The sequence below is a fragment of the Anopheles gambiae genome, chromosome 2 (assembly GCF_943734735.2).
Source record: "Anopheles gambiae chromosome 2, idAnoGambNW_F1_1, whole genome shotgun sequence".
Lineage (NCBI taxonomy): Eukaryota > Metazoa > Arthropoda > Insecta > Diptera > Culicidae > Anopheles > Anopheles gambiae.
The window spans coordinates 25,853,735-25,876,762 of record NC_064601.1 but is presented as its reverse complement, the minus strand read 5'-3'; the positions used below and the strand labels follow the sequence as shown (position 1 = coordinate 25,876,762).

Below are 23,028 nucleotides of genomic sequence, written 5' to 3'. Positions count from 1 at the left end.
TGTGTGCAAGTTGTTCGCGACCCCTGCTGCTCCGGATCGCTCACGCATACAAAGCGCGACGCGCCCAGATCCAATGCGAAGTATCGCGCCGCACCTCCACCGATAGCTTTTTCCCATGCATTTCTTCTTCCCGTGTGTGTGCCGCCGCCTCCGCCGCGATTATATGCTGCGGGAGAGCATAAAACTTGTGCGCACACACACACACACGCAGTGGAACAAACGCGAAATTTTCACTTCACCATGCAAAAAAAACGAACCGTGTGCAAAAATCTGACTTGTTCACCACCACTGGCACGATCGCGCATGCTTGTGTATGTGTGTCTGTTGCTTTGTTCTGATCTTCTACTTTTGCCAACAATTTGTCTGCACTGCGTGTACGTGTGTCCGTCGTTCACCGATCATGATGTCGTTTGGTCTCTCTCTCTCTCTCTAAAAATGGATTTCTTGCACCTCTTTTGCGCTCTCTTTTCTCTCCTGCTACCACTCTTTTTCGCTCCTTCCGTTGTACGGCCATTACATCAAAGCCGGCTTCACCATCCCTCCCCCTCGCCGTCAGCGCGGAATGTGCGCGAACGCTTTTCCAAGCTGGTTTTTCGTGTGTGCTGGGTTCCACCATCGCACGTCGCCGAATTTTCCTCTTCATGCGGGATAATACACCATGCGTCCGCTCTCACCACTACACGAGTGAAGGGGCGCACACAACACACACACACATATATACGCGGCCGCTTGCTGAAAGTGCGCTTATCAACCCAAAAATTCTCCGAACTGCTGTGCGACTCTGTTGCGCGCTCTCTCTCTCACTCCCGTCATGCTTCTTTCAGCTGCGTAGCTTACTCACACAAACGCGTTGCGCATGCTTTATGTTTTAAAAATCTGCTCGCTCTCGGAATGGCGTCTCTGCGCATATTATATGCTGCCGCCTGGTGCTTTCAGCTTTCAACGAAACCGTATCGCACTGATTAGGTGGAACAAGTAAATTACCTTTTGGGGATGTATTTCCAGTAGAAAAAAAAACCCTTAAAGCACAAATAAATTACGTTCTTACAGTTCCTTTAAAACTGGGGAACTCGGCACGATTGTAAACCATTGCGATTAGAGACACACTTACTTGCTGTAAAATCTCTCGCCCTGAACTCTTGCTGCTGCTACTGATATATACCCTTTCCGCCTGTTGCTGCTGTTTGACGGCCGTTGCTTCCAATCTGACACAAATACTCGCTCACATCCTACGGTGGTGGTGGTGGTGGGTACCAAAACAGGGGGAGGGTGCGAAAAAGCACATTCAAACACACGTTCAATTACACATTCCGAAGAACCAGAGGAGTGCTCTCTGGTGTGCGAAAAAGCTTGGAAAATAGAGCCATCTTGTGGCAAGGGTTTGCGGTTTTGTTTTCATAGAAAGGTTTACGAAGTTAAAGAATAGCATAATATTGTTTAACAAAAAACTAAAAACCATTAACTCTTCTACCAAGAATGGATATTCGATGTGAATTGGGTCTTCTTGTGCTTATCATTTTTGCATCAAAGCTATATTGTATTACTTTTGATGAGTTGATTTATATAAAAGCTGACTTCTTATTCATATTTTGTGTTTATTTCAAAAGCAGCCGGTTGTTTATACTTTAAACATTATTTGAAATCGATTTTTGGCAGATTCACAGTTTGAGAACACAATAAATCTTGATGTACAAAATTCAAAAAACAAAGGGTACCGCATGTTTTCAAAAGTATCCAAACGTCTTCCGCCAAACGATAAGAGCGGAAGACGCAATTTCCTTTACAGCCTGCTCCAAAACACGATTGCAAAGTGAAACCAATCAGTGCGGCCAACATCTAAAACCCATCCCAGGAAACTGGAGAGAACAAAAACTTTACCAAACTGGTCAAACGGCTCTTCCCCGACTATTGACCACCGGGGAGGATTATAGAAGGAACACCATTTACCATCCCTCTGCCCCCAACATACTCTCTTCAGTTTTGTCCACCCAAAAACCAACAAAAGACAATGATCCTCGATATGTTTGCTCACAGCACCAGAAAAAGGCAAACCTCAACAGTGGCAACTACCCTTTAATGTCCAACTCTCTCTCTCACACACACACACATTGTAGCCGGAAGTACCACAACATCCGGAAGCTCAAGAGATTCCGGAGAGCAAACGAGTCTTTTTCGTTGCCTTAAACCAATTGATGCTAATATTACTAAAACATGACCATCGAGGCGCAACTTCAAGCTGCGTAAAGATTTGCTCACTACCATTTGTTTGGAAAAAGAGCATTTTGGAGCCGTCTAATCAAGTTGAAGCGTCGTCGTCGTACGTCGAAACACGAACCAACCCGCCCGACACGAGTAAATATTAGCCTGTTTGCGTTGGTGTTTTTGGAGGATTTCCCCCTGTTTTTACCACACCCAAGCTGCTGTGGGTGGAGAACCTAGAGACACTGTGTAAAACAATGTTTTGGAATTTACCCAAGCCGCTGGTGCTGCTCTCTTGACCAACAAAGCTGTGCTTCCCCCCTCTTTCCATTCAAACAGACTGTTTTGGGCCTGGCAAAAAACATCCAAAAAGTGCAATTGCCAGATTGAGGAACGTTGGTGGAAAACTCTACAGCAGCCGTAACTTGGAAATTCATTGCTGCTCACTACTTGAAGGAAAACTTTCCCTTCAAACGATCAGAAGCACTGGACAACACACGTTTCTTCCACTTGTGGCATCAAGAGGGGATGGATTGAGGAAAAAGGGTTGTAAATTTGTTCACGTTCTAGAAGAGAACAAGCAAAATGAACAGCACTGTTTCCAAGGAACGCAGGCCATCGAGCTGGAAAATTCATTTCCCGACATTCATCATCCATTGACCAAAAAAAAAAAGGCTGGGAAAATCAAGCGAAAAGATTGCCGAAAGTGATGCCTTCTACCGCCATAGCCGCTGTTTGCCTAAAAAGGGTAATATTTTGCATTTTTTCTGCTACTAACACCCAATAGCAGCAGAAGCAGGCTAGACTGACTTGGTGGCAGTGTTTGTAATTTGAATTTCATTGCTTCAAATTAACCAACCGCGTTCCTGCGTTAATGAGCGTCCGCGACCAGGGACCACTGCCATGGTGTGCTTGAAAGCAGGGGAGGGGTACACACATTTAAAGTAAAATAAATTGGCGAAACCATAACAACAGAGAGAGAGAGCTCTACCTCTCCTCCCTTTCAACATTTTATTTCGAACAAAAAAGATGGCTTCTTTAGCCCGAGTTTGCTTTACCCGTCAGTCCGGCCCTTAAAGACTGACCAACAACGCACAAGCGCGCACAGCTTCCTTCATACACAGCCCTTCAAAATTTCGAATACGTTCGTGGATGTATTCACTCATTCCTTGCCTTTACCTCTTCTCTCTACCACAGGCTACACGAGGCGGGTACGCGTACCAGCTACTGTTGGAGCGCGTTATACGTTATACTGCAGGCGAAAAGTGGAGCTTGGCTGATATTGTTTTGGCCCCAAACCCGAAAGGATTGTTTGGAAATAAAAACCTTCATGTCTAGAGTAATTTTAGCTCATGGGAGGGTAGGTGGGGGCATGCTTTGTTTGCCCTCTCCAAAGCTTTACTCTTCCTAACGCACGGTGTGGACGGTGCGAGGACGCAAATGTCCATATTTGCGCTTGGGGTTTTCGCACGGTTTTGTTTTTGCTTCCCATTAGGGGGGAAAAAGGATCAATCCAGGATAACTTTATCGTTGCTGGGGAGGTGTCGGAATACGGATTTTTTGTTTTGTACCAGTGAAAGTTCCACAATGCAGATGGAATCAATTAAGATAACGTGTGGCGGCACCAGTAAAAGGATGGTTTGCCGTCGTCCGATTTACAATAAAGATATGGCCCTTGCGATACGGACACACCAAATGTGATGTCTCTGTTTTATAGATGTCCTTTTTTTCTCGATCAAACTCTCCTTCTGCACCCACCAACACTGTTGGCACCAACTTTTCCCGTGCAGCTAGCGCGGGAGAAGAGACAGAGACACAGATGTTCTCCGGTTTAAAAACTTTTTCCCCAACAAAATTTGGGGCTTTGTGTTTTTCACACTGAAGCTTTGCTTTTTATATCATTTCCTTCCTGTCTCGCATCATCGCACCCGTATGTGTACACGCTACAGAATAGGTGGAAAAGAATGAATCGATTCCACAACAAGCCATACGTTTCCCCACCATTTTGTGGCATCAGCATCCACAGATCCACCAGATGTGACACAAACCCTTGGCAGGGCATATTTGTGGCAGCAACACCGAACCGTACAGAAGAGGGAAGATAAATTGCACCAAATGAAAGCGTTCGTGATTGCACTTGCGCCAGCCAGCCACGGTGGGAGACCATTTTTCGCCTGTCGCTTGGGCATTTTAAGGGGGTTGTGTGCGTATGTGTGTGTGTCCGTAGAACACTGCCAGAGCATAAATTGGATCGGCATGATTGTAGACAATTCCTGCGGGATCAAATGCTCATCGGAAGAAGATGAATGATAGTGAAATTGAATAGTAGTAGTGCCTGGTTTTATCAAATTTGTAAGCAGCACCAGTCACCAGTTGCAGTCATTAGATAATTGTAATGGAAGTGTTTCCCTTTTTTCAGGAAGTGATTATCTGGTTTGAGTGTGTTTTGGTTGCTCTTTTTTATGGCCACAAATGCACCTTGCAGGTACTAGTGAGAAATTAAAAATTAAACTCCCTGCTGCTGTTTTTGTCCAAAACCCACTCGGAAATGGTCGACTCCACTTTATTATAATCACACATACACAGGCATACACACACACACACACACTTGAAAGAACGATGAGCGGGAACTTGATTAAGTTTCCAAGGTTGCCTCATAAGCATGCATGAGTACTTCTTGCTTCGAACAATTTCAAAACCCCTTTTTTCTCCCAACCAAGCGTGATGATGCTGTTGTATCGCTTCAAACGACCGCTCCAGGCTTATGCTTCATGTTTTTCATTCGGAGTTAGGGGGAAGTAGTCACCCGTCTTGCCTCTCTAGACGCGAAGGGATGCTGCAAGCCGCTCTTCCACGTCAATGTTACGTTTGCCGGGAGGGTATATATGCATCCCTCAACAATTCCTCTCCTTTACCGCTACAGTTTGCTATAGACATGCGCGCCACTCGTGTTTGCCGGGAAATGTTCCTAACCTAGGACGACGCTTGGAAATTGCGGCATGAGGAGCGCAAACGGATCCCTTCCACCAGACGCAGACGGCACACACACACCCACCTGCACCCACAAATACACACCGGGGAGCCTCTTCCCTGCGCTGTTAGAGAGGGTCAAGGTCGGGGACACCGGCCGATTCGCATCGTGGTTGTGTGTTCCGTGGTGTTGTGCCCTGCTCGCCCTTCCTGTGTCGTGTGTGCTCATATCCCTTGCTGGTCGTTGTTTCCTCCACCAGAGGAGCTCTTTTGATTATGATCAAAATTCAACCCTTTTCATCAACGTTATAGGATGGAACGATGGACGCTCGCCGTTTGACGTGCTCCCTTTTTTCCCTTTCAGCGGCCATTTCAATGCCACGAAATGACTTTCACTTGACGGTCGATCGATACATCGAGCATAGGGCATCTGCCGGGCATAAAAGCGTACGTCAAAGCTGTCCGGAGAAAATGGTTGTCGGAAGAAATGCGGAAGGATGATGTTGTTTGCTGCCTCCAAATCAGGATAACATCACGACGCGCATCCGCACGAAACGATACAAACATACATGATGCAAAGTGTGCAAATACGCCAATGCCCGAAGCAAATGAAGGGGTATGATTTATGATGTTATCGGTGAGCTTTCTCCATTGCTTCGCCCCTTTTCAAAGGAAGTTTCTTTTTCGAACCACAACGCGAAGCAGCGCGCTACTGGAAAATAACTTTTCCAATTCGAATCCGCCTGAAAAGGAAGCACGGAGTAAACACACGCATGGTTACATTTTGCTACTGGATTGTGATGGTATTGCGAGCATTTTCCTGGGTTTTTTTTTTATTTCATTTGTAACGAATTTTCAAAAAAGAGAGACGAAAATCACATTCAATCTTCGAGGAACGAAGAGTACAAGTTATCGTTTATTTATGACGCATCATACTCCACCATTTTCTGGGATTCTACGTTTGCCACTGCTAGAATTCAATTTACCTTTGCCTTCCCAAAAACATTTCGAGTACATTGGAACCATCTACTCATAGTGATTTTTTTTTCCAGTTAAAGTTGTCGGTTGTATCAGATGGTGCACTTCAAAAAAGTTGTAATTCATAAAACAAATGCTACTAGACAACCCCATTTTTCCGATTTTTTCTCGATGAAAATTCATTCCCCTCTTTCCGATCACACTTCAGTTTCACACGGGAATAGCAGCAGGAAGAATAAAAACCCAAAAGTAGAGAGAAATTAGTTTTATGATTATTACCAACCGCATTTGTGGGGAGTAGGGGCAAGCTGTCGTTCGCCAAAAATCCGGCTCGAAGGACCAAAAATCATCCGACACACACTGGTTGAAGTTGGTCGAAGGCAACAAATTTGCGGCATCTAGCACCATCTACGTCTCTCGATCCTGACCAGTTTGATTGTGCGCTTTTGACTGGTTTGGTGGAGAGTGAAACCACACAATGGACACCTTTTTCCCCCACCCAACTCCAACGCTAAAGAGTTTTGTACAAAGCGAACAGACTCTATTGTAGCGTCCCAGTTGGACACACCTCTCCTCGGCGCCCGATCAAAAGCAGTGGGGTGGTGGTAATGATTTATGAAACGCGCACGGTGTACAATCCTTTGGCCAAACGGGACGAAAAACGGACAACCTGTTATGGCCTTCTGCCCCCGGTGTTCTTCAAGCGGTTATATCCTTGACAATAGTTTTCCCTAGCGTTTGGAAGGTTGTTAGGGGTTGGCTCTGTTGCATCCAACCGAGAGGGTCAGGATTCTATTTCTAAATTATAATCCCAGACTTGTGGCAAGGGCGGGTGGTGGTGGCGGATGGTTAGATGACAACAAATTCCTATTTTACCCCAGAGCAAACTAGGGCGGCAGATTTTTGGGGATGAGCATTCTCTCACCTCCATGCGCGCATGGCAGCAATCCAATTGCTCATAAATAAGTGCACACAACCCCACTCGGGCCGCTCGGGACCTGTTCTGAGCACGGGACCGCCGCGTTTGGTCGTACGGGAAAACAAACAACCGAAAAAGCCCTCATTTGTGAGCATTTTGGTCGGATTTAGTTTGGTCGTCGGAGAGGTACTGCTGCTTTCTTTTGGAACTGTTGCCCGTCCCCATTGGAACAGGAACGGAAAGATGAGTTTCCCAACAACTTTCCGGCTAAGCACTTTTAGCTCCTACCCGGGGAGTGGTGGTGTGCTCGAGAATTCAATCAATAGAGGCAAGCGCTAAACCATAACTGCTTTCCGGTATGGTGCCCCGCACACCGGAGCGCACCATTAATGGGCAGAAGGAGTCTTTATCGGGTCATTACCATTAACGACGGAATTGGGGTACCGGTTCGCTACTCGCTTTTCTGAGCTCGAGAAGGTAGCAATAGCAGCACAGCAAGCAGCGTAAATGTAATGCGATTTTACTTAGCACTATAGCGCAAACCCTCAAACTCTCTGTCTCTTTGCTTTCATTATCTCGCAGCGAGGGATGATGGGTGGGATGGCTTAGGTGGGGAAGAAGCAATGAAATTACCCACCGTATGATGGCGAATGTTGCGCCCAAACCCGTCTCAGCCCAAGACACACACTGCGCGTTCTATTGCTACACGCCGAGTAGTATCGTAAATGGATGCCGCTACACACTGCTGCTGCTACCACAGCCAGCATCGAATCCTTTCGCTGGAAAAGCTTTATCGGGGAAGTTGAACAACCTACACTGTGTGATGCTGTGCTATGCCCCATGTGTGTGTGTGTTTGTGTGTAAAGGGTTCACTTTCGCTTCGGGCCATGAAAGCGTGCGATTGGGACATTGTACCGGGGTGCGAATGATGATGCTCGCCGTCGCCGACGTCGTCGTCGTCGATTGGGACCGGAAAATGTTGAACTTTCCCTTACTCCCTCGACCTTGAACGGCAGTCCTCCCCCCGGTGGAAATGATCGATCCCAAACACACACACACACATACTCCTTCCTCCTTTTTCTTGCTTCCCGAGGTGAAAAGGATTAAAGGGACGAGTTGAGATGTAGACGACACCTTCGCCGACGTTCTCGGGGAGGGTTGCGTTGGCGCGTTGCGTCAAATGATGCTGTCGAGATAAAATGTATTTTACGCCCTTTTATCATCCTCGACCTTTGACGGGAAGAAGGACGGAGACGGAGTTTGTGTGCTTGCACACAACCGTTGCGGTTGGGAATGTTTCGTGATTATATGTGCGGTGCTGGTTTACGATCGGCTCCGTGAAATGGGGCTGTTTTGCTTTGGGAGTACACAGAGCGAAGGGAAGGAGGTTGGGAATAGAATTTGGATGCTCTAAAGGCGGCACACCAGGTGGCACCCGGGGGGGCACCTGTCCTAGAGGGCAATTAGAAAAAGCCTATTTCTAGGTTCGTTTGGGATCTTTTCCCCCGAAATTGCTACTTTACACACATAATTATGAGCGAATCGTAAGAACCATTTTCATCTCCTTCGATTTGATAATCTCCGTTCAATAATGTGTGGCAGTTGGGTTATTTTGGATGATGATCGTTTTGCAATTTATCGTTAATTTACGGGAACGGGAGCAGAATACAATTGACTCAATTAATTTTCCTCTTTTTAATTAAACGTGATAAAATGAGGATTTCATTATTCGAATCAATAAAAGTTCTGTTTGTAATTCTTGAAAGAGCTAAACATTACCATCAACGAGATCTTGTGATAATGAGAATATATCATTTCAGGAACAATTACAATCTACTTTTTGTCCTGTAACTCTAGTTTCTTTCGAAAACCATCCTAACACCTTTTCATATTCGTCTCATTGTCTTCTTGTAGTATTTTAGTATTTAGTATTAATTGGTTTTTTTAGTTGTTATTTTGTTGATATTATCGTGTTTTCTGTCTTTCCTCTCCTGGTTTCTTCTCAATGGTCTTCTCCTATTTATCGTTACTTTAGTCCTAATATTTTAAGATCAACTGTTCGATTTTGAATTACACAGGCCATGTAATAAACAAGATTTCCTACACTGGCAGCTTCTATGGAATGCCTGTAAAATTGCTAACGATATAGAAAGCTTTTTTCGGTGTATTTTGGTCATTGTTTTCACTGATTTTTGGCTCAACAGTAGTGATGGGAGCTCGACATCAGACCTACCCGATTCCGATTCCGTGTTCGGAATCAATTCCGGAGCCGATTCCGATGCTGGAATCGATTTCGATTCTGAAGTCGATTTCGGAGCCGATTCCGGAGTTGACTCCGGAGCCGATTCCCGAGTCGGCTCCGGAATCGATTCCGAGATCAGAATCGGCTCCGGAATCGGAATTGAACTGGGAATCGCAATTTGCTCCGATAACGGAAACATAATTGACTTCAGAATTAGAATTAGCTCCGGAATGTGAATTAGTTCTTGAATTGAAAAAAGAAATTTAGAAGCGAAATCAGTTTGGGAATCTCCATGAGAATAGATCTTTTACAAGTAAATTTTTATTTTTTGAGGTTATCAATATGTAGTATGATTGGACCCAAACGCCAATTTTTATGACGATGCCAAAACTGACTCCGTTTGGAAGCTGATTCTAATTTAGGAGCCAATTCCGATTCGAAATCCGATTTCGATTCCGGAACCGATTCCTATTCCGGAGTCGATTCCGGAATCAATTCTGGAGCCGATTCCTGAATCAATTCCGGAGTCGATTTCGATTTCGGAGACGATTCCGGAATCGATTCCGGAAACTGATTCCAGACCTACTATTCGGACTCGATTCCAGAAAACTGCGGAGCTAGCCGGAATCGATTCCGACAAAGACTTCATTTTTCCCATCACTACTCAACAGCCGCTCGTCAAATGTGATCTCGCGCGGCAGCCCTTTTTGTATAGAGCTTTCTCATATCTAATTATTCGCAAACGATTTGAGCAAAATATTCCTTTGACTTCTTTTGGATGCCAGCGTACTGGATGATCAACTTTAACTTTACGATTGTTTTTCGTTATTTTGTGGATTTTTGGATTTTTGTGAAGGTCATGAAGAAAGCCAAATAATGATCAGCCCACCTGTTATAGTGCATGGACATGGACAATGTGCCTGTTGGCAGTTGTTGCGTCAAATAAGAAAAAGAAGATGAAGAAAAAGATCTCTCAGTCGTGATGTAAATATTCTTCCAATATATTTGAGAATTACGCTAAAAATGTAAAAAAAAACACTGGAATCATTCAATACAAGTCTAGACCGCATCTACCACGACGATCCAATGGAGTTCTACTACCCATTGGTCATAGCATAAGATTCCGTTTCCTTGGGCACATCTCGCTTGCAACGCTATCGCTTCGTCCTCCGCTGTAATGAACTTGAACAGAAATCAACTCAAAGATAATGTTCAAATGCGACAACATGCAAAACTCTACAAAACCCCTAACTCTGTCCGTATTGAACAAAAACAAAGCGAAAAAAAAAGCAACCATCTGCTCTTATCATCATCACCTTCGCGTCGTATCCATTGGCGACTGCATGATGCCGTCCCCCCCCACTGTACAGAAGAAAACGCGCGCCGCCCTCCGGCAGGAAAATCTTTCACGCATACTTTAGCATACGCTTTTTTGTTTCCGATTAGTGCGCGGTGCTGTTGGGCTGGTGGAGCCGTGCAAATTTATGACACAATCGCACGGTTTCTCTCTCTCTTCTCCGTGTCCGTGTTACTCGAAACTCAAATCATCGAGGAAGTAAACCTTTCAACGACACCATTCGACACGTTGTTTGGGCGTAGAAGAAGGCGAGATGCGGGAAGAAAATTCGAATAAATTGAAATAGATTGTTAAATAAATAAAATCAACAACATCGTGATCGTGAATAAATGCCGCTCGATGGGTGTAGAGCAAGAAGAACGATTCCTTTGTGTGTGTGTGTGTCCGCGTTGGTGCCATGGTTCGTGTACATAGGGCGGAATGGGTAATAAGACGAATAGCATGACCGATCGGTACTCGCTATGCACCCTCCCTGTCGCCATCCACCACACCGTGAAGTGAAGATGGCAAATTCTTCTCACGGAATTTACATCTCTTACAACGGCCGTGTGCAAACCGCACCAGCAATGATGAGGGGGGGATGAGGAGTGTGTGGAGGAAGTGTTTTTTTTCTCCTTTTGCTGTCTCTAACTCTCGTTCTGCTTCCTAGAAGAAAAGTGATCAAGGAAGTGACGCAGTGTGAAGGAAGATAAGTCAAACGGTGGGATACTTTATCTGTTCCGTTCCGTTGACTTTTCCGGTCCGGGGAAAATGGGGCCCCCATCCCGGCGGTCCAAGGAAGAACAAGTTGAAGCGAAGTGAAGAAGAAAAAAAAAACAATCGCTTTCAATTCGACAATACAGAAGGGAAAAAACACAATCCCGCCAAGGAAAACGATACCGTTACACGAGAGAAAGAGAGAGAGGGCGAGAAATTGAGAGCAAAGGAAAACAGCTCGGCCCAAAGCCGGAAAACCAACAAACCGCTCCTGCATCTCACCACATCCTCCCCACCCCTATGTCAGGTGGCGGCTTTTCGTCTTCCGGTGTGTTCCTTGGTCCGGTCGCAAAAGAAAAGGAAAAACAAAACCCCCCCCAAAACGACGCCATTACATGTGGAGGCTTTGCTTTCGTTTCGCCACACCACATTCGGAAAGGAAGCACGGCGGCGTAAATGTTTGAAATGCCATTAAATTGATTGATTTCCATCGGTTTTCATCCGATCGACGGGGTCCCATCCACCCACCCATACACACCCGCAGTTGATTGTTCTACCCCCAGTGGAAAGTTTTTTCGACTTCTTGCAGACATTCGCAGCCCTCTCTCTCTCTCTCTCCCCCTGCGGGAAGAGTCAACGTCGTTTTCACACTCAATCGAAGTAACTTACGGCAGCAGCAGCTTCGGCCCAATCGTGGTCGCGATAAGCCCATAATTCGATACGGATACCGTGGAAAGAGAGGGGATGGTGCGCCACCATCGGTGGTGGAGTTTTTAAATGTGCGATCATTGTGCGTCTCCCCACACACACACACACACACACACACACACACACACATTTAGCCCACAGTGATGCAGGACGCGATGGTGGTGGAGGAGTTTTGGGCAAATATTTGATAACATTTTTCAATTTGTTAATTCAACAGGTAACGGCGAGAGTGGCTTGCTCCGTCCTTTGGTGAAGGGAAGGCAAAAAAAACCAGGACACAAAAAAGAAACACCGGAAGCTGGACCCATTAGCATTAGTGTGGGTGTGCTACCAGGGAGAAGACCGTTTTTGGGGAAGCTAAACCTTCGCAGAACGGTCGACGATTCTTGTGGCTCTCGAAGGGAGAGAGGTGGAAACTTTTTAATAAAGATGGAAAATAAACAGGTAATTCATGGTCAATTTAGGGAAGCACACACACACAGTAAAGCTCTATTTTTGTTCTTTTTTGACGGTCCCAAGGAAAAGTTATGCTCAAGACAAAGATGTCAAAGAGGCAAAGCAGAACCGCCATCATCAAGCTGCAGAACGGAACGCAAAGTGATGTTTGTTGGGGAGGTCATGGGTAGGAAAATGCAAATGCTTCGCCGATTTTATTGACGGGAAGGCGGTGTGTCCTGTTTTGCGTTGTAAATTAAATAACGAGGCATGATGAATTTCTACGAGCAAGGAAAAATGTTGATTGTTTCCTGTTAAGTTCACTCGATTAGTTACAAGTTTCATTCTTTGATAAAAGCTGAAAGAAGAGTTTATTTGTAGAAACCCAATTTTTTCCAAATATTTTCAACCCAATTGCCCTTCGTAATGATATTGATAAGCTTCCAAATACACCCGAAGACGATAAACCATTTTCCCCATTTACCAGAGATGTCTTCCAAACCACTACCTCCGCCCCAAAACACGGACAACGTTTGCAGATATTAAAGGCGCACCATAATCTACCATCGACCGTCGTAAACTGTGCTCCCGCCGTACCACAAAACGGGCGCGAGAACACAACGACCCAAAATGAAGCGCAGGTGGTATAAGGTGTAGTGTAGTGTAGTATGTATGGGTGCGTAAAATTTCACCTTCACCCAGGGAGAAAGGATTGGCCCAGCTCGGCACGGCACGGAAGATTAAGGAGTGAATACCATCGCCATAGTTAAAAGAGTAAACAAAACGCTTCCATCCGCACGACGTTCTCGGTCGCCTGAATTGCAAAATGGCACACAGTGGTCGGGCAAAGGAGGCAGCAACGACGAAGATCTTTCGGCAGTTTGCCACGGCTCAGGAACGTGCCTTCAGCGTAACGCCAAAGCTAAGCTGGGCAAACAATTTCCTGCCGTTCCACCGGGGTCCGCGATCTTCCACAGAGAGGACCAAAAGAAGTAACGTCGACGTGTCGGCGAAAAATGTAGTCCTGCCACAAGGGCATCTCGAGAGAGAGAGAGAGTGGGCACGTTTCGTTCGATCCTCCGATACATAGAGCCGTCTGGGCAGATTTTACCAAGGCGGGTTTTTTTGGGTTACATTTTCCACCAAATCTGACTTCTTCCCGCTGATCCGGGAAACCATTGGTACCGGCTAAAAAGTAATCCTATTTAACGCACTCGCTTTCCCTTTCAATTCGGAAATTCGGAAAAAGCAGCGGGCGTAGTAGCGAGGTGAGTGTCAAGATCTTTTGTTTTATCGAGAAACTAATGGCTCGATAGAAGGAAAGTGGAGACAAGTGGAGAAACTGGAAAATCATTCCCTTTCGCCAGTTTGTTGTACACCAAACCATTACTGCAAAATGTCGGTATCAATCAACGGTGTAGTGATGTATTTTTAAAATTAAAAAACGAAATAATCCTTTCCAGTCCAATTCAAAGTTCCAACCAACCCTACCATTCTACGAGCAGGAGACGACATCTTTTGTTTTATCCCAAATTGTTCGCTCTTGTAATACCGTCAGCATAAGCTCTGTTCTGTTTTGTTCGGTCTTTGTACGTGCCGATGACTCGAGATTGCCTTGCGGGGATTCTTCCTGTTCTTTCCTACCAATGCGCCTCATCCCATCCCAGCACTAAAGCATTAATCATCTTTGAACTGATTGACGCTGACTGTGCGCGCTGGAAAAAGCAGGTGGAAAAGCTCACCAGAAAGGATCTGCAAACAACACCGCTTTCTTTCCGCTCATTGCGCTTTTCATCCCCACAAACACACCAACAACACAAAAAAGGAAGCTTGTTGAGCATCTGTGAAGTGATTGCATCACGGTCCTCCGGGGCACGCGGCACGAACGGCACGTTCCCCGGATGGATGATGGAGGGAAATCATGACACCCAGCGAGTTTTGGGGAGCCCCTGGGAGCTTCTTTTTTCGTTCGCACGAACCCATCGAACAGGTGCAGAACAGGGGTTGGACGGGGGAGGCGTTTTCCGGTGATTGGTATGATTAATGATTGGTGTGAAATATGAAATATTGGGTGTGCTTAAATTGTTAAAATGATAACGAACGAAAGCTCAGACAGGGCAGATGAGACTGGCTGTTCGTGTGCGTGATGATGCATTACCTGTTCATGGTTGTTTTTGGATTGTTACATGGAAGCAAGCTTTTACCATAAAAAGGTACAGCTCGAAGACGAAAAAAACATACAAACATCTTTTAAAAATTCTATTGAAAAAGCGGATTCATTGCATGCTTAAATCAGTGTTCATGAATCCCTTCGTTGAGATACTTTCAACTTCATTCAATTGACAGCGTGGTAATTGAAAGTGAATTATCCTGCTGCTTGCGCTTCTGCCGAATGGAAACACATTCCGCGAAACAACAGTCCCCGACCCCATCCGTAATCCGGCGGCGGGTGAAGTTGTTTAAATTCTCATTTGGACGCACACCGCACAGACGCGCTTTCCCATTCGGATCCCAAACCGACTGGCTGTGAGCGGCAACTTCCTGTGTCTCGCCATCAACTCATCCCCATCAAGCCCGTACACATGCGCCAGCGGAAATGCGTGGAAATTCTTCGCCTCATTTGCGGCATGATGCTGCAAGCAAAATGTAGCTAGAGACTGGAGAACCACACATCTCCATCTCCAACAGGTGTCGATGATTTAAAATTTATGTACTATCATCGGTTACAGCTTAATCCGTGCGAATAGCAAAGACGTCCGCGAACGTTCACGATGGGGCAAAACTGTGGTGGGGGAAGATGGAGCAGTTGGAAAACATTTTCTTGCTCAACATCTTTGGCAGTTGGAAGATCGCGAGTGTATTGTCTGGTATTTCGTACTTTTGCGTTCCTTAAGAATAGGGTGCATTAGTCGTGAAGACTACTGCATCCTCATCCCAAAAGGAGAGTTGAAATGATTCACACCACAGGAAAGAGAGAAGATTTCCATTAGAGACCCAACTGCGTGTTTAGGTATTGTACAATTTTGTGCTTTTTATGTAAATTCTCGGCTAAATATCAGACTTAATTTGCAAGCTACTAAATAAGATTTACTAATTAAAAATGGCAAAATTATCCTAACAAGTCAGGCATGATGCTCCAGATCGGATTTGGGCCAAGGTCATTAAATTACTACAGGTCGCACCGAGTCCAGTGTATTTTGACAAATCTTTATTTGACATTTAGGGAGTTCAAAGCAAGGATGTTGTAAGAGACCAGGTAGTGGAATAGCCCTTCTGACAGCTAGGCATTGGAGAGCCCGCGTGTCATTTTTCCCAAGGTTTTAATACGCATTCATCGAAAGTACGATCACCTTTCATTTAACTTAAATGAGATAATCATTATAAAAAGATTTTTCTCATCCGAATTAACCGTCTGTTTCGTTAAATATGTCCAAAATACAAAAAATATTTCATACGGATTTTAAACATGTATGGGACGTTGACATATCGGCTCTTGCTGGGTCGAGAACCCGCACGTCAATAGGCGGTTTGTCAAATTACTCTGTATTGCACCACCTGGTCTCTTACAACATCCTTGGTTCAAAGACACTTATTAACTCATACAAAGTCCTTAGCAACCATAACTCCCTATCTGCCAATCTTCAAATAAATCTCCATCCATCATGGCTGCCAAAATCAGAGCTAAGAACCTGTAGTCTATCTATGTAGCCCACTTGATTTCGGGGTCCGTTTTCATGAGTTGTGTTCTTAAGGTACATATTTTGCGGGTCTCAGTGCTAGTGAGTAGTTGTATTCTAAACAGCATTCAAATTTGCCGTATTAATGCATATTCTGCCGGATTTAGTGTATGTAAACAATTTCGAATGATAACGCAGTTCAAGCGAAATGATCTTATTTTGAACAATTAATAATGCCATAGGTAAATCACTTTATGTCTAAACAATAGTTCAAAGGTAATTTTACGTTTTTACTTCACAGTAATGTCGTGGTCATTAGTGAAGAGGTTAGAGTGTTTAATGCTATATTAAATGCCAAATCGATTTTTTCGTTTCTTGCTATAAGACATGAATTTCTATAGAGTACTACTCACACAATTATGTTGAGATTTACTATATAAACTAAGCCTTATATTGCTTATCTGCTTATTTTCGCCGAATACTCGATAGACACAGCCTAACTATAGGCAAAAGCTCCATTTCGAGTGATATTTCTTTGCAAAAAAAAAACCGTTCAAATACATAATGACACAAAGGACCGGGCGTATGGAGCATTATAATCGCTACACAAAACGATGATGAATACATTTTTCGTCATTTTTTCTACAGACAATTATGTTATTTTTTTTAAGTAGTAAGTAAGTTCTCTTTTCCCCTGCCATTACCTGTGACTGCACTGCAAAAAGTTACAAAATAATAAAAACCCCCGACGAGCGCGAGAAGGGGGAAGGTCGTAATAAACTTATGCTCACTTTTTTACGACCCACCATTTACACCATTTACCAAAAGCAACATTTTAATTATGTTTGTCTGATATATGCCATTTCGCCAGGCGGCCGAGCAGTCGGAGGGGAAAAAACAGCGACCGAGCGGGTTTGGTTTGAAATGTTTTCCTCCCAAACATGTTCCTGTGGAGGTCCCCCTTAAACTCCCACCGCCTTCCCACGGTTGACATGGAGCAAAATTTTGCGTATGTGTAGAGCAGCACTTGGTACACACGCAGAGACAGTGCTTTTTCTTCAATGCTGTATGTATTTTTCCGCCCTGTTTTAGTTTTGAGTCGGTTCAAGGTATTGATTTTCGGTCCGAGTGCTTCACATTTGCCTCAAAAATGAACAAATTAACTGACGGTGGGAGGGCAGATTTTTCCTTCCCCATGTTCGCTGCTGTTCTTTGCTGCAATACAACCGGCTCCACCGCTGGGCAACATACTGCCATTGGACTCGCTCTGCTTTGACTTCGGCTTCGTCGGCAGATGAGCGCCCCCGGGGAGAGGAAAGGGGCTTTATTTACTTTGCTAATTGGTGGTAAACATAGTCGCACAGCAAATCTGATTACTTACGCCAATAGTGGGAGCGACCATTTGAAGCTCAGACGCTTTTTACAAGAGGAAAACGGAAGAATCATTAAGGATTAAAAGAGCAGTACAATTAATTTATCAAAAAAAAAAAAACGGAGCCTCTTTGGGATGTCAGAAATTGCCTGCAATTAACGAGGCAAACAGATCGAAAGCTCAACCACGACTCCATCCTTCCTTCAACATGCCGAAAGTTTTGTCTCATTGAAAGCTTCCACCGGCTCTTTTGCTGCCGTCATCGTCGCCGTCCCTCATTATCTTCAGCATCGTCAACCAAAGCACACGGCAAAAGCACTACCAAAACGACTGTGTGTGTGTGTGTAGTATTTGTACGTGTTTAAAAACCTACCCAACGTTAAGTATCGAAACCAACTCTACCAACACCCGTACTACTAGCCTTGGAATGTGCCACAGAAACGGTTTAACAAGGCAAAGCAGAACGAGTAAAACAAAAAAAAGTGAGACCCTCACACAGCTTATGTACTGGCAGGCTGTTGGAGGGGCGACGAGACTCGCCCGTCCCACAACAGTGAGCAGTGAGTGTAACGGGGCAGCCCGGGGCAACCACATACGCAAGGGGGCAAATAAATAAGCAACTGAAACACTAAACACGCTGCAAGGGGTGATAGCTACCGCTTTTTTTCTTTCTTTCTTTCTTCTAAGTATCTACTCACACAGGGGGAGGCTTTATGGACTATATGGGTGATTGAGAAAGCACAGACATTAGAGCTGCCGGCACACTTCGGGCAGCTATCAGGAGCTGTGTCAGTGTGTTGTTGGCAGCACACCAAAAGAATGATCGCAGGTAAATAACAGATAGTATGTAAGCTGTGCAACTACTTCTGTTTAGAATGATAGCCAAGATGATTAGTTGCTAACACAGCGAGGACGTGTGAATTGCGTGGCTTAGTTACCTTCAGTGCATGTAATTGGTTTATTTTAGAATTTCATTGGAATATTGCATAAAAATGGTGTAAAAATCGCATTATTCTTTCATGGAGCAATCTTTGTCAGTTTAAGTCTGTCTTAAACTTATCTGATATGGCGAATATTATGACTAATTTGGTAGTCGATGGCATCAAAATCCCGTTTGACGTTTTGGGAATTGTAGCTAAGACTGGTATGTGTTTGAGCCATTTACTATTACACTGTCCTTGGTCTTACATGCTGCATTTGGTCTTCTTCTTCTTCTTTTTTGGCTTTAGATTTGATGAAATAACTTGTACTTCTTTGTTTTAATCTGATCTAGAAGCTCTGTATGATATTTAGGTGGATTATTTTCATACTAAAAATAGTTTGAACTACTGCAAACAGGACGATGTAAATTATGTTTAACTTTAAAGGATATGTTCATCATAGTAATGGGTAATGTTGGGCAAATATCCAGAACTGACTCGAGAAGGTAGGTCCTCTTATGCGGAGCAGTTTGAAATCGTCTGGAGCCGTCCAGAAACGCCCGGAGTCATCCTGAGTCAGCCGGAGTTAGCCGGAGTCATCAGGAGTCGCCCGGAGTCAACGTCGTGCGGAGTCGCCCAGAGTCATCCGGAGTCGTCCGGAGTCATCAGGAGTCGCCCGGAGTTAAAATCGTGTGGAGTCGTTCGGAGTCATCCAGAGTCATTCAGAATCGTCCGGAGTCATGGAGAGTCGTCCGGAGTCATCGAGAGTCGTCGGGAGTCGTTCAAAGTCGGAGTCGTTCCGAGTCGTCCAGAGTAGTGCGGAGTCGCCCGGAGTCGTCCGGAGACGGAATCGTTCCGAGTCGTCCGGAGTCGGATTCGTTCGGAGTTGGCTAGTGTCTCAGTCGACCGGAGTCGTAGTCATCCCGGAGTCGCCCGGAGTTATCCAAAGTCATCCAGAGTCACCAAGAGTCAGCCGGAGTCAGCCGGAGTCGTCCGGTGTCGGAGTCTTTCGGAGTCGTCCGGAGTCATCCAGAGTCATTCAGCGTCGTTTGGAGTCGTCCAGAGTAGTACGGAGTCGCCCAGAGTCGCCCGGAGTCGAAATCTTGCGGAGTCGTCCGGAGTCGGATTCGTTCGGAGTCGTTCAGAGTCGTCCGGAATCGGCCTGATTCTGTTGAGGTAGTGCACGCGCAAAGCAAAAGAGAAAAAACACCACGAAATTAAATGCCTGCAGCCGACTACGACTCCAGCTGACTCCGAAAGACTGCGAACGACTTCGTGTCAGGACGTAGCTAGTGGTTCAGATTTTGCCGGAGTCGGAATCAGAGTCTTGGGTGCGCTGCTTCAGAGAGCACACCAATAGTTCATTACATGTTGTACATGGATCATGACGGGAAATTAAAAAAAATAATACATGCAAATGGATAATTGCATAACATGGGATATATAAACTTAAGACAATATAAAAAAAAATTGCATATAAATTAAACCAGATGAAGTGGGGTATAAATATAAAACAGTAATAATAATAGGTGGAGTTAACATTTCGCATAAAATATTTTTGAAATAGTTAACAAAAAATAGAAAGAAGAATATAACAATTTCATCAACATTGTTCCGGTCATCAATAAACTTACCTATACGATGGCCGTGATTTGAAAGCTACCGTATCCCGTCAAGTCCTGTGTCCTGCGTAATCCTTTTCCACTGCTGTTGCCTGTGTTAGGGTAGGCATAGCAGGTTGAGATGAACTACTACACTTTGGAAAGCTTCGGGGAGCAATTACTGGAAAGCTCCAAACTGTTTAATCTTTGCACCATTTGCACAGTTACATAATCCAATTATTTTTCAAAAAAAAGAACTTTTGTTTTTTTTTTTATTATTCACTTGTCAATTATTCACACTTGCACAATGAAAAAAAACACATCTCTCCTTTAAATTGATACGTTTTTGAACACTCCACCTACACATACCACCCACTAGCTGGATAATGTATGGTAACACTTTCACACGTTTGGTTTGTTTGTTTATTTGTTGTACTGTATGTATTTACATTCCTTCGATGACTTTAGTGCTGTTTGAAAAATCCTGCGAATGAAAACGAAACCAAATTGATGTTTTATGTACAACACAACCCGACCGGTGGGGTGAGGACAATGTTGAGGGGCTGGATATATGCGCTTCCCACCCTCTTCCCCTACCACCCCCATCGCTAATTCCACGTTGCTTGGGCTGCACTGCACAACACACTTCTTGACCCGGCACAATGTAAATTCCACACAACCTTGTGCGCCAGTGCCTATGTACAAGCGTCGCTCGCTTGTATATAGTGCTGCACAGGGGTTCGCTCTTTCCCCTTTCTTGCGCTTCTTCTCGCACTTTCTCTTTCGTATCGCACAGCTAGAAGAGCGTTAGAAATTACTATCGTAAGCTTTAAAACAAAACTTTTAGCACCGTAATAAGTATGTTTTTAATGATAATTTTTTACCTAAAACATTTTAAAACTTTTGAGCATATTTAACGTGACTAAGAAAAAAAAACGAAACCACTTTCTCTCCCTATCTCACTCCCTCCTAGCGAGCAGCATTCACTAACAAAAACCGTAACACGTCTACTACCAAAACGTGACCGTGCATTCAAGCGCGGCGCACCAAAACCCGCCTGCGCAAGAAAGAGACGGCGGAACAACACACAAAACAGCCGAGGATACGAAAACACAACACAACACGACGACCGACCGACCGACCGACCGGGGCGAAAAAGCTGTCAATCGAACGGAAACGGAACCCGCCGACCCCAGTGCGCGGTGACGGGGCGAAAACACGGAGCGAAAACACGATGGCGTAACACACACACACACACACACGGCGCAACGATGACCGACAAACACGCACACGCATACAAACACACGCTCGCCCTTTTGCGGAAAAGCCGAACCCGACTGCCGATCGCGGGGGAAAACGAGCAGCAACAACAACAACAAAATCGCACAGCGGAAATTTCCCCAGGCGCACACCGGAGTCGGTGGAAAAGTCGCGACTTTTCCGAAGCCGGTGTAGGGCAAGCGAGCAGCGTTCGCCGTGTGGTAGTAGTGTTTTGGTTGCCCTTTGGACGACTTGGAGCACACACAGAAGGGCAACAGCAGCACGACACACAGCCGTGGGGAGGCGGCGATGTTGAAGTTTTTCCCCTTTTTCCTTCCTAGGCACGAATATGATGAAAACTGCAGCACCATTTCACTTCGCTTCCTTCACGCACGATTGCACCGATTCGCAGTGATGGGGTTTGCGCTTGGCTTACTTTCGCCAAAAACCTTCCCCCTGCACCCCCTTCAGCTAAGAGTAGAAGCAACCAACAAACACTGTGACGTAGTGATCGTAGCAAGCCTTTTTTTTAATCGCCCACACAATCATCAAAGCATGCCCGGTCCTATATGGAGATGCGCAACGAAAAACAGCAAAAACAATTCCAAAGCAACTCCTGCTTCCACCCCCCACCCCTCTATAAATAAGTGAATTTCACCCTTCGCGCCCCTCCACCCCCCCCCCCCCCCCCCCACCACACACGACCGATTCACAAGCGCACGCACGATGCCTCACTTCGTGCGGAGTGTGTTTTGGGCTTTTCGAAGACGGCCGTGACCGGTTTTTACACCACCATATCCGGACGGGCTTCCGAGAACCAACACACATACACACTGCACACATAATAGGCACTTTGACCGGCACTTTGACGACCGTGCCATCGCAACCGTGGTTTGACAATCCGGGGAGGTCCGTGCGCGGTTGTGTTGTTTTGCCGAGCCGAGCGCGCCACTAGATACGTGCGTGAGGGATCGAGAGGGAGGCCGGGGGGAGGACACGCAAGAGAATTGTTGCTTCCGTCGTCAAACAGTAGACCCCCCCTCGTAGTGCGTGATGATGATGGGGGAGAAGCGCGCACCTACAGCCGTTCCGATTTGCAGCAGCGCAAAACACACTCACCCGCGGTAGACGCGTTGTTCTCGTAGGGCAGCGGGCGCATTAACCGTGAGCGCGTCAACACTACGCCAAAGCTGTTTTCCGAGTAATACCCGTGTGTGCCCGATTCTGTGCTGACCGTGCGTGTGCAGTCTCTCACTCTCTCGCTCCGGTACGCGGCGCCCCTTCGCCATATGATGCGCTCTCGCGCAAAATTTGCTCACGCTTGCTGGCTCTCGCTCACTCGCTCGCATGCTAGTGTGCCCACGGCAGAGACTGAAAGGGGCGCACGATTGTACGCACACCGTTGCAAAGGGCCGCGGCGAACTGCGATTCCACTTTTCGCTCCGTGCTCAGCAACAGCAGCAGTACCAGCAACGCAGGAAAATCCCAGCAACACACGCACACACACTCACAAACACATGCACACACACACACACACACACACACACACACACACACACACACTGTACCGTCGACCGGTTGTTGCTTCACCGCGCGCACACACACACCAGCTCACCCTTGTTGTACAGAGAGAGAGAGAGAGAGAGAGAGTGCGATAGAATGAGCGAGAGGGTGCAAAAGCGGGAGAGAATCAT

The 23,028-nt window shown here is 45.6% G+C and overlaps 1 protein-coding gene across 4 annotated transcripts in view; it reads right to left on the bottom strand.

The window, feature by feature from the left end:
- LOC5667736 (platelet binding protein GspB) overlaps positions 1–22,755 on the bottom strand; it is a 39,761-nt gene extending 17,006 nt beyond the window's left edge. The window contains exons 1-2 of one of the 4 annotated variants that reach the window (XM_061663484.1): positions 22,654–22,755; positions 20,108–20,558 (exon numbers count right to left, since the gene is read on the bottom strand). The gene's annotated coding sequence lies outside the window, so the exon portion shown is untranslated. Of the gene's footprint in view, positions 1–20,107; positions 20,559–22,412; positions 22,611–22,653 lie in introns of those variants that run through there. The other 3 variants (XM_061663481.1, XM_061663483.1, XM_061663485.1) reach the window with 3 other exon arrangements.
- Between the last annotated feature and the right edge of the window lie 273 nt (positions 22,756–23,028).